Source organism: Anabrus simplex, chromosome 1 (assembly GCF_040414725.1).
Source record: "Anabrus simplex isolate iqAnaSimp1 chromosome 1, ASM4041472v1, whole genome shotgun sequence".
Classification (NCBI taxonomy): domain Eukaryota; kingdom Metazoa; phylum Arthropoda; class Insecta; order Orthoptera; family Tettigoniidae; genus Anabrus; species Anabrus simplex.
The window spans coordinates 1,088,734,900-1,088,746,973 of NC_090265.1; the positions used below are offsets into that span (position 1 = coordinate 1,088,734,900).

At 40.0% G+C, this 12,074-nt stretch overlaps 1 long non-coding RNA gene across 1 annotated transcript in view; it reads left to right on the forward strand.

The window, feature by feature from the left end:
- The first annotated feature begins 641 nt into the window (after positions 1 to 641).
- LOC136876362 (uncharacterized) overlaps positions 642 to 12,074 on the forward strand; it is a 30,943-nt gene continuing 19,510 nt past the window's right edge. The window contains exons 1-2 of the long non-coding RNA XR_010860578.2: positions 642 to 756; positions 10,596 to 10,727. This is a non-coding gene — a long non-coding RNA (uncharacterized lncRNA). The remainder of the gene's footprint in view (positions 757 to 10,595; positions 10,728 to 12,074) is intronic.

A 12,074-nucleotide genomic window follows, 5' to 3' on the forward strand; every position in this document is an offset into this window, starting at 1 on the left:
TCGTTTAATTTTGTCCCTAGAGAAGTTATGAAATATTTTACATATTGCTTTACGTCACACTGACGCAGATAGCTCTTACGGTGACGATCAGATAGGAAAGGACCAGGGGTGAGAAGGAAGCGGCCGTGGCCTTAATTAAGGTATATCTCCAGCATTTGTCTGGTGTGAAAATGGGAACCTACAGGAAACCATCTTCAAGGCTACCAACAGTGGGGTTCGAACCCACTATCTCCCAAATGTCACTGTCAACTCGCTCGGTTATGAAGTTCTCTACATTTCCGTGTAATGAGGGTCATTGAAGGAATCTATGAAAATAGTGGTGTAAATCTAGTGTAGGCAAGAAGTGGCACAAGGAAACTTGGTTAAATTATCAATCCGTCACATAAAGAAAGATATATTCATAACTCATTTCTTCTATATATTCTAATCTCAGAAAATTCTTGCAAATTACCTCATTACTCATTACACTCAGTTAAGTACATAAAAGATAGTTCCTTCTGACTAGAAATGTAGGTCTTGTCGACTTTTAATTCATGACAATGCTGGTGGTGTCCTATCATGGTGAAGTAACAGCTTATCTGCACGCCATTAGCCGGGCTATCTGTCCCCGCATTGTGTAAGGCTACACTGCCATAGATAAGCTTATAGCCTCTTTACGTGTCCGGGCGAAAGCCACAGCACCTTCCGCCATGAAAGCAACCTGTATATTACTTATAACCTCTCTCTTGGTTTGTAACGTGTTTGGTGAAGGCATAGGTGAGTCTCCTGCTTTTATCGTATTTTCTCTTCAAGTTTTTATACCGCTGTTTTAATCCAACAACGGAAACATGTCTTGGTTTTGGTTTTCTCGTATTGTGTCTGGTAGCTAACAAAGCAAACGACAAACTCAGCAACTCATTAAGGGCGGTGGCTTACCAAACTGGCTGCTGCCCACTTACATGACCTGTACATTTTGTAGCATCACGCGGTCAGCGTTCTGCATGGTTTTCTTGACCAAGTCCAATGTCTCTCATATTGAACAGCTCCAGTATTAAAATATCTAAACAGGCCAGAAATTGAACCCTACTTCTTCAGGTAAGAGGAAGTCCCACTTTCCCTTCTGTACATCGTGAGAGTAGCTGCATAGCTGTTAAACCAAATAACCCATTTTCATTTTTAGAAAATATTTGCGTTTTTCGTTTGGCAATTCTTCACTGCGTGGGACATCTGTGTTCTGATGCCTATCATGTTCTCCATTTTATCTTATTATGGACTAGCAAATGTACGCGTGCTTCGCTACGGTATTCTACCTTGTATACGGAGTTCTACGTAAGTTACTGTATACGTAATGAGTAAGATTATATTGTATTTCCTGCCTCTTAGAACTCTCCCAGAAACAAAAGGGGACGACACCCCCATGTAAGATGCACGTTGATGAAATTTTGATGATAATTTCCTACTTCCATTCACAATCGAGTTCAGGAGTTTCTATGATAACGGCAAGCTCACTTAATAACTGCCTTTCACAATAGAGATGGACAGTTTTCATTATAATGACAGGCCCCCTTTCCTAATGTCAGTCACAATGGAGTTGCAGAGATTCGATTATAATCGAGAAATGCTGCGCTATATAAAGTATCAAGATATACGAAAATAAGGCATAGGACCATATTTTAAGATCTCTTCAAAGTAAGCAGTGATTGTGTAATCTGCTTTGTGAAATGACTTACACTTTAGAAAGCAGTTACCTCGAAACGAAGGTCTGCGCCGTCATTGAAATTGCCTCCATATTTCGAAATTTTCCTGGGCCTAAAAGTAATATATTTCAACAGCCTGGAATTTTCCCTCAAAGGAAAGAGAGTCCAGTGACCAAGCGAAATTATGTACATAAAAAAAAGGTTTTTTTTAATTTGAAGCGACGTGTTACATATAGTCCACGATTTTACAGAAAATAAATAGTATAAGAGAAAAAGGAAGAAAACTGTAGTGGTTTCCCTATACACCCCCATTCAATTCAGTGATTTTTAAATCATATGTACCGAGCTCGATAGCTGCACCAGTAATCGGGAGATAGTGTGTTCGAGCCCCACTGTCGGCAGCCCTGAACATGGTTTTCCGTGGTTTCCCATTTTCACACCAGGCAAATGCCGGGGCTGTACCTTAATTAAGGCCACTGCCGCTTCCTTCCAATTCCTAGGCCTTTCCTACCCCATCGTCGCCGTAAGACTTATCTGTGTCGGTGCGACGTAAAGCAAATAGAAAAAAAATCATATGCATATCTAAACATTCCCCTGGACGATTATAATCTATATAAAGTTTGGTCGAGATTTATCCAGACATTTCGCCTGTGATAGTGGAACAGACGGACAAACACACACGAAAGCTAAAAACCGGTGGTACGGTCTTGAGTTGGCGTAAATTGGATAAGTATCTGAAAAAGTGACCAAGCAAATGAAATTACAGACAGCGGACCCCATACAACTGTATTTATATAGATATATAAGTATGGTTACGTTTATAAGTGAACACCTTCATTTAGAGATCTGCTGCTTTTGAAGGGTACGTAATATAAACAAACGGATTCCGCATTCACACTACACTTCTGGTGTTCTGCATGTTTGGTCCTATCACATTTTCTCGTATCTCTTATATTTATGGGTTAGATTGGATTAGAAACATTAAATAGGGTGACATTTGGGTACAGGTTTCACACATTACTTGTTTTTCGAATTCTTATGTGGAAGGTGGAATCATAAAATTTGGCTAACGTATGACCACTGGTCGTGTCAATGTGCATACCGAATTTGATGATACTATCTTTCCTATATGTGTGCAAAACGATAAAGTATGCATGTAAAAAGTACAAAATTAACTTAAAATTGAGAAATGCAGCTCTGTCTAACGTGCAAATCGACTGTGCTTTCTGTTTTATGATACGAATTATCGTTTAGCCACCAATTACTCCGAAACGAAGGTCTGCACCGTCATTGAAATTGCCTCCATATTTCGATATCTTCCGGGGGGCAGAACAGGTAGGAATTTGTTCTCAATGAAAAGTGAGTCCAGGTATCTGATTAGCACTTGCGTATGTACGGAGTAATTAAGGAAGAAAGTATTGCAGTTAAGAAAGTTGAAATTAATAGGAAATAGGATTATAACTGAGGACAGCCGGTTAGGACAAATGAATATGTAAATTACAAGTGGATGCATTGAAAATGAAATGTCCCTCACTAAACTGTGATCATATGAGTTACGGACATAAGAATTCAGTAACAGAGAAGAAATTTAGGCGCAGGGACTCTTAGATAAACAGATAAGAAGATAACTTATGGTGTTATTACCTAAGCTTAAAGAGGCAAGACAGAGGCAAGAAATTAAAGCGGAATATAAAAGTAGAAGATAAATGCAGTAAATGCCAGAAAACACCTTATAGCGTGAAATAATGCCCTACCTTCCGCGGTACTGTTCAAATATTAACAGACCCTTCTGTTCGAAGACGATTGTATCCTCCAACGGTATTCCGCAAATATACCGCAGAATGGCAGCACGACGTCTCTCTTGCCTTTTACGCAAGGAACAACCTGGAGTTAACAGGAATGTTGACGAAGATGATATTACCTTACTTCCTTCGTGGCAGGCAGTCAAGGACGTTGCCATGGTAACCGGTAGGTTCGTTGTCGGTCTGTCGGCCACTCAATGCAGAGCATGAAATCCACATAAAGCAGTAATTTTCTCCGTCATTTGAAGAGTAAGCGAAATTATGCTCATACCAAAAGTTATTTAGGTAAAGTTGTCCACGGATTTTAACGAAAATCAATATTATAGGAGAAAATGGAAGAAAACTGTTGTGGTTTTCCCATAAACCCTCATTCCATTCAGTGATTTTAAAATCATTTATGCAGATATAAACCCTCCTCTGAATGAGTATTATCTACATTGAAGTTTGTTTGAGATCTATTTAGCCGTTTTGCCGTGATGGGGGAACAGTCGGACAAACGGGCGGAAGGATAGACACGAAAGCTAAAAACTACTAATACAGTCTTGAGTTGACCTAAATCGGAAAAATATCTGAAAAATTGGCAAAATAAACGAAACCCCCTACCATTTACTTTATATAGATCTATATTACTCTAGATGGCCCATGAAACAAAGATACTCTATATGTAACATTCAATTATATAAAATTTCATCTCGGCTACTTATTACAAATAATGTGATTATTCTTAGGAGTACGTTACGTGCCGACATCAGGTTTAACCTTTTTTCTACCCATTATCACCATCACCATCCCATATTCAGCTACGCAGGTTGCTCCTGGCCGTCATCTAGGAAGACCTGTATCTCTCCAGTGGCAACACGCAATCAAGCAAGCATTTGATATGGCATTGCATAATTAAAGTGGACCATCCAAGTTCTTGTAGGCTTTTTGTTATTACTGAATCCATGCCATGCATAGCAGCGAATATATACTGGAATCTCAGTCCATACAAACACATACACACAGGCATGCGCGCGCCAACTGTTTATTTAGAAAAATTTCTTAAATTACAAGTGCCAACACATATTTATTTTACGAAATTAACATTTTTAAATATTTTCATAGACTATGATTCGCCATCGTTATTGGTTGTAATTTCACTTGAAACATTGTGCCTCACTGTTCCATTTAATTACTGTATTTATGTTTGTTTTAATATATTATTTATTTTTATTCACACTAACTACTTTCACTGTTTTCGGAAAAGCCGAGGTGCCGGAACTTTGTCCCACAGGAGTTCTTTATCGTGCCGATAGATCTAGCGACACGAGACTGATGTATTTAAAAACCTTCAAATATCACTGGAGTAAACCGGGATCGAACCCGCCTACATGAGCCATATATGTGTCTGTTACTTGTTACTTTGCTGTTTCTTTTGGTGTGTCTGTAGTGGGAGGGCGTTGTCTGATTAGTACAATTTTCTGCCGGCACCTGTCGGCTTGATTCTGTTTACTAATTTGATGCAGGTTTAAATGCCGCCCACCGGGCGAGCTGGCCGTGCGGTTAGGAGCGCACAGCTGTGAGCTTGCATCCGGGAGATAGTGGATTTGAACCCCACTGTCGGCAGCCATGAAGATGGTTTTCCGTGGTTTCCCCATTTTCAGACCAGGCAAATGCTGGGACTATACCTTAATTAAGGCCACGGACGCTTCCTTCCCACTCATACGCCTTTCCTATCCCATCGTCGCCATATGACCTACCTGTGTGTCGGTGCGACGTAAAGCAAATTGTAAAATGTAAGTGCCACCCTAGCCTGTGCTACATTTACACTAATTCGTTTGCCTTATTGTATGCCTCTACCGTTCTTACCCCTACACTAACTCAAAAAAATAAGCTGAATATGTCCTGGTGTCTCAAGGTGTGTCCTATCATTCTGTTGTTTCTTCTTCTGCTGAAATTTGGCCAAATCATACTGATCACACCAACTCGATTCAGTATCTCTTCATTCGTAATCCGATCTACTCATCTCTTTTTCAGCATTCCTCTGTAACACCACATTTCAAAAGTTTCTATCCTCTTTCTTTTCGAGCTAGTTATTGTCTATAAATACATTGAAAAGAAGAAAGGACAAACTGCAGCCCTGTCTCTCTCCTTGATGGATTGGTGCTTATTTTTCACAGCCTTTGATTCTTATCACTACAGACAGATTTTTGTATAGATTGTGAAGAGAAAGATCCGTGTGCTTGCCATCCCACCAAGTTTCTCAAAGTAGGTTCTGAAAAGTCTGTGTTTCAATGATCTCACACGTAAAAAATTGTTTGTTGTTTTTCTTGCTAGGGGCTTTACGTCGCACCGGCACAGATAGGTCTTACGGCGACGATGGGATAGTAAAGGCCTAGGAGTTGGAAGGAAGCGGCCGTGGTACAGCCCCAGCATTTGCCTGGTGTGAAAATGGGAAACCACGGAAAACCATCTTCAGGGCTGCCGACAGTGGGATTCGAACCCACTATCTCCCGGATGCAAGCTCACAGCCACGCGCCTCTACTCGCACGGCCAACTCACCCGGTGTTTGTTGTTTAAAGGAGCCTAACTGCTAGGCTATTGGTCAGTATTTTTTTACAATTGGCTTTACGTCGCATCGACACAGATAGCTCTTATGGCGACGATGGAACAGGAAAAGGATAGGACTGGGAAGGAAGCGGTCATGGCCTTAATTAAGGTACAGCCCCAGCATTTGCCTGGTGTGAAAATGGGAAACCACGGAAAACCATTTTCAGGGCTGCCGACAATGGGGTTCGTACCCACTATCTCCCGAATACTGGATACTGGCCGCACTTAAGTGACTGCATCTATGGAACTCGGTGAGTAAAATATTAACTGTATGAGTGACTGCAGTCATAACATCAGACAACTCAGGAAACCACTTTCTGCACATTGAGGTTTGTTAAATTATGTAACTCAACAAATTGGAGGACTTTTTCTGGCCATGGAAAAACCATTTTCCATCGATGATTGAGGAGAATGATGTACGAAAACACAATTACAGATGGAAATGCTACAGCTACAGATGACAGAAGAAAGGGCAGAGAAAGTTCATGTGTCGTTTTGGATTTCGACTTCTTCTCCAGGCAAATGCCGGGATGGTATCTAGTTTAAGGCCACGACCCCTTCCTTCTCTCTTCCTCTCTAACCCTTCCAATCTTCCCATCCCCCTCAAGGTCTCTGTTCAGCATAGCAGGTGAAGCCGTCTGGGTGAGGCACTTGTCGTCCTCCCCGATTGTATCCTCGACCAAATGTCTCACGCTCATGGACATTGCCCTTGTGGTGGTAGAGGGAAGTTCCTCGCTGAGTCAGGAGGGAAAACTAACCATGGAGGGTAAACGGATTAAATAAATAAATAAATAAATAAATAAATAAATAATATTTTGCAGAATGTGTTTACAGTGCATTAGTACCTAACAGAGAAATATAAATCTCACGAGAATAGCCTATTTACCTGCTGTACGTGCAGGATGAGGTCAGTTTCATTGCTAATATGTAACTTTTCACTCTGAAATGTATGAGCGTATGCAAGATTGTGCTGTTACTGTATTAACGTTGAGAAATGACTTTCAAAACCGTATTTGCTTATATTCTCGGAAAGGAATTATTCGTTCAATTTGTAAGAGTCTCAAATAGCGTGTCTCTTATTACTACGCCAAACATCAACGATGAAAGCAATTAATAAACCAAACGACATTATGGCAAAACACAAAATTACTATCTTAATCTCAAATATGATGTACTAGGCCCCTCGTATCTCCTATCATGCAATGAACATCATCTGTTGTCACCTATAACAGGTTTTCCGATTTTTATCACACTCGAACACAATAGCGCATAGTGCTCAACACGACTGCGATCAATAGCCTTGAAGCGATGCAATTCTCTCACAAATCGAACACCATTTGAAAATCCGAGTATATACACGCAATTTGACACAGTACTCCATCTGAAAATTCGTCCAAAGCCAAAGAGTAGGGTCAGGATTAATAGGCACTAAAAACAGGCAGGCAAATAGGCCTTAAATATCCAAAATAGGCACGTACACACTGTAGGCACCATTGTGAAAAATATGGAACCAAATAGGAATAAAAACTTACTTATAATTGAGTAGTATACTCGATGACTATTGAAGGAATTTACAAATAACAACTTTTCAATATTTCGGGTTAATAATCGTGTACTAATCTCATGAAGTATGTTTCTGTATTCTTAGAAGGAACTCTCAACATCTGATGAAGTAATGGGTCAAAACTTTAATAAAGCCAGTTCATTTTAGGTCTGCTGCTTCGCCTACATCACCTCCTAGCGTGCTGGCTACTTTTAATATTTCCTTCCTGGATTTCGTTGTTGGACCCTATCAAACATTTCCAATACTGTGCTTGCCTTTCCAGATGCTCCAGTTTTTGCATTGGGATAATGGCTTCCACCATTGTAGTACACAGATCGGAAAAAATTTTTGATGGTCGCTGTTCACAGTGGTGTGGTAGACAGCCGCATTTATACGGTTTTCTGCACTCATTTCAGATGCATCACTGTAGTCTTATCTATGTTGTTTATTTCTCGTCTGAAAAATCATAACATTAACGTAATTTGCAATATTCCTAAATGTTAACTTTAGATTTCTATTGTTGGGCTAATTGGCAATAATGCTAAACATACCCCGCGTGTCGAGGTAGCGTGCCTGCCTCTTACCCGCAGGCCCCGGGTTCGATTCCCGGCTAGGACAGGGATTTTTACCCGCATCTGAGGACTGGTTGGAGGTCCACCATTCTACGTGAATGCAATTGAGGATCTGTCTGATGGTGAGATGGCTCGGGGGCTGGGTATATGTGACGTTGTCAGCATCAGAGACCATCCTAGGTAGGACCCTCATCTTCACAGGCATTCAGGCCGCCTAATAGGCCGTCTACGAGAAAATGACCCGTACCAGGCCTCTCCGGAGGCCATGCGCCATTATTATCCAGTAATTGAATGATTATTTAAATTTTAGCATTATACATGTCTGAAACATCATTATTTATGCAGGGGGTAACAATAAGGGTCTGCCTCTGTGGTGTAGTGGTTAGTGCGATTAGCTGCCATCCCCGAAAGCCCGGGTTCAATTCTCGGCTCTGCCACGAAATTTAAAATGTGGTACGAGGGCTGGAACAGGGTTCACTCAGCATCGCGAAGTCAGCTGAGTAGAGGTCGGTTCAATTTCAACCTCAGCCATCCTCGAAGTAGTTTTCAGTGGTTTCCCGATTCTTATCCAGGCAAATGCCGGGTTGTTATCTAACTTAAGACCACGGCCATTTCCTCTTCCTCTTCTAATCTTCTCATCCCTACACAATGCCCCAGTTCAGCATAGAAGGTGAGGCCGCCTAGGCGAAGTAGTGGTAGTGGTCCTCCTTCCCAGTTGTTCTAAGATGGAAACTAAATCGTTTCCTGACCCATGTTCATATAACACATTTTCTTCTCCTGAGTGTGGGGAATGTACCCTTAAAGTTTGGCCGAACATTATTGTGTCATGCTCTGTATAGCGCTGCGACAAAACAACTTATCACAATACATAAATTAATAGGCCTATAGATACTACAAAATCGCTATCGTAGTCCTCAATCACAAAGAAATAAAAGAGATGAATGGACTTGAGAATTCCGAGAATTCTCCTTATACTTAGTGGGAGAAACATGTCCGTCTTTCGTCTGTATGTTCAGGCAAAATGAAGAAGAATTGCGGTTCTTATATATGTTTGAAGATACGACTTTCAGATTCACTTTATGTCTCTTGTTGACTCTTGACTGCTCATAAAAAAGAAACTTCACTGAAATATTTAATAACTTACACTTAGTCTCGGAAAAGTTTTATGCACTAAACACTTGAGTGCTGATTGTCTTTTTTTTTTTGCTATTTACTTTACGTCGCACCGACACAGGTAAGTGTTACGGCAACGATGGGATATGGAAGGTCTAGGAGTGGGAAGGAAGCGGCCGTAACCTTAATTAAGGTACAGCCCCAGAATTTGCTTGGTGTGAAAATGGGAAACCACGGAAAACGATATTCAGGGCTGCCGACAGTGGGATTCGATCCCACTATCTCCCAGATGCAAGCTCACAGCTGTGGGACTCTAACCACACGGCCAACTCGCCCGGTCTAATTGATTTTAATAATAATACAACCATCAGCACTGTTTTATCATAATGGCCTGGATATTTTGAAATGTTTACAACTCTACTTACACTGATGTACAAACCATGCGTTTATTTTTTTCGTGTGCGGAACAAACCACGGCTAAACACTTACTGAGGCAGCGAGGAGGCTTGAGACTAGAGAAATGCCAAGTAGGCCTAAACACTCAATGCAATCTTTGGAGCAGACAGAAAACTTGTTAACTAGCATAGGGAATCTGCCACCTGGGCGACTGCCCGAAATGCAGATCAGTAGTGATTGATTGATTGATTGATTGATTGATTGACTGATTGATTGATTGATTGATTGATTGATTGATTGATTGATTGATTGATTGATTGATTGATTGATTGATTGATTGATTGATTGATTGATTGATTGATTGATTGATTGATTGATTGATTGATTGATATCTTCAAAATATGGTACTGCCATCTGTTGATCAAATAGTGTTCTAGGTCAACGAACGTATAAGTCGTACATTACTCTCAAAAATAATTTTTAGTGATTCTAATTGCAATTTTTCCCTTTCTTTCTTACCCTTCACATCGTATAAATCGCGCAGGTGAGGGGAAAAGGGCATCGGCTCCGGATTCGCACCGAAGTCCGCCATTTGAAGACCAATGATTTAGAATATAAGGACGTTATTCAGAGCGATTTTGTCGAGGCCAGTACCCTCTGCCACTAAATCGCTCGATTCTCCCCTATGTTTTTCTATAACTTTCAATACCCCTTTCAAATTCTAGCTCAAATATACTTTCAGCATGAGACTTCCCATTCAAACTCTTGCTCCCAATCAACTACATAGTCAGAAGAAGAAGAAGAAGAAGAATTTTTTGTGCTTGCTTAGATTGTTATTTTTAATTAAAAGATTTAAAATACAAAATAGCCGAGGGATGTGCCTGAGACTTTGTTACTTTTTCAGATCCCAGGTGTGACGGTTTGATTGATATTACTTGCGAGAGTTCCTGCAGGAAAGACCACAATAAGCAGGGCATATGCCACGTGCCTCTTGGATGTCTATGCTACCACTACCCTGCTCCAGAAAAAGTACAAGGTAAACGATCCTCTTAATAGTAAGTAAAAAAGAATATAATTGTATTCATTATACATCACACACCTGTTGAGAATTTAAGTTAGTAATGAAACATGAATACTGACCGTTACATTCTCACTCTCCAACAGTTAGGCCTATTCAATAGTTTATCCAGATAATCTCTTAGGTATATGCATATCACATATCAGCTCAATTGGTCAAGTAGTCTGGGCGTTATTGAGTGACAGACTGAGGGACACCGTCTCATTGTTAAATATTACGCTGTTTTGCTTTTGCATATTTCGTAAGTTCTATAATATATTTTATGCTCGACGATGCGGAAATATAAATATATATGCCAGGAAAATTAATGAGGCTCATTCAAGATTCATTATGATACACCTCCTCAAACAATCACAGTTCAGATTGTCATTATGATACAACTGTTTGATCAATGGGGGTAAGAATAGCATCGAACATGCTCTCAACGCACTAGTTTCGCACTTGTTTCCAAAATCAAACATGTCGGACACACATATTAACTTCAATGCAATTTCTACTTCCATTATTCCACAACCACACGGCACATTCCCTCAAATTAACTTCACCAACTGTACAATAAACAATTTGTATTTGAAATAAAGCTACGTTATGATAACCTTCTATCAAAGCTTTGAAAACATACTACAATGTCAAGGCCTGTAATCCATTCACGGAAAATAATACCCAGCGCATGCGCTCTGTCCAGTAAATTCAACTATCAAGCGACATCTCGACAGACATTTATGAATATTTAAAAATAGAGTTGGAATTATCGTCGAACATTAACAGTAGTATGCAACTCGCCTATAACAGTAATTAAGACACTCATATGAAAATTATAAAACTCGCTTTGCTCCGTTTATAAGCATATTTTTGCCTTAATTATTGCCAGTATAGTCTTGTTGCATAAAGTGCTATTTCAGGTCAATGTCTCGAAAGAAAACAGAATCATTTACCTGTCGTTTAGTTTCACACCTCTCATAATCAATTAGAAAGGAATCCATTATTTTTCAGTGTCACCTCAGTTAAATTGTGTGTACCAGTCCGCCGAAACACGTAATATAACACTTATAACACCATAACATACCTGTAAAAAAATTACTGGCAACTTTCATCATTCCTGTTAATTTTCAAAGATATGTTATAGTGTTCTAAATATTATATTTCGTGTTCCGACAACCGAGAAATTTATAAGTTATCATTAAATCATTAAAATGTCGAATCATCGTCACCATCGTGTCCACTACATTTTTTTTACTATCAGCTTTACGTCGCACCGACACAGATAGCTCTTATGGCGACGATGGGACAAGAAAGGCTTAGGAG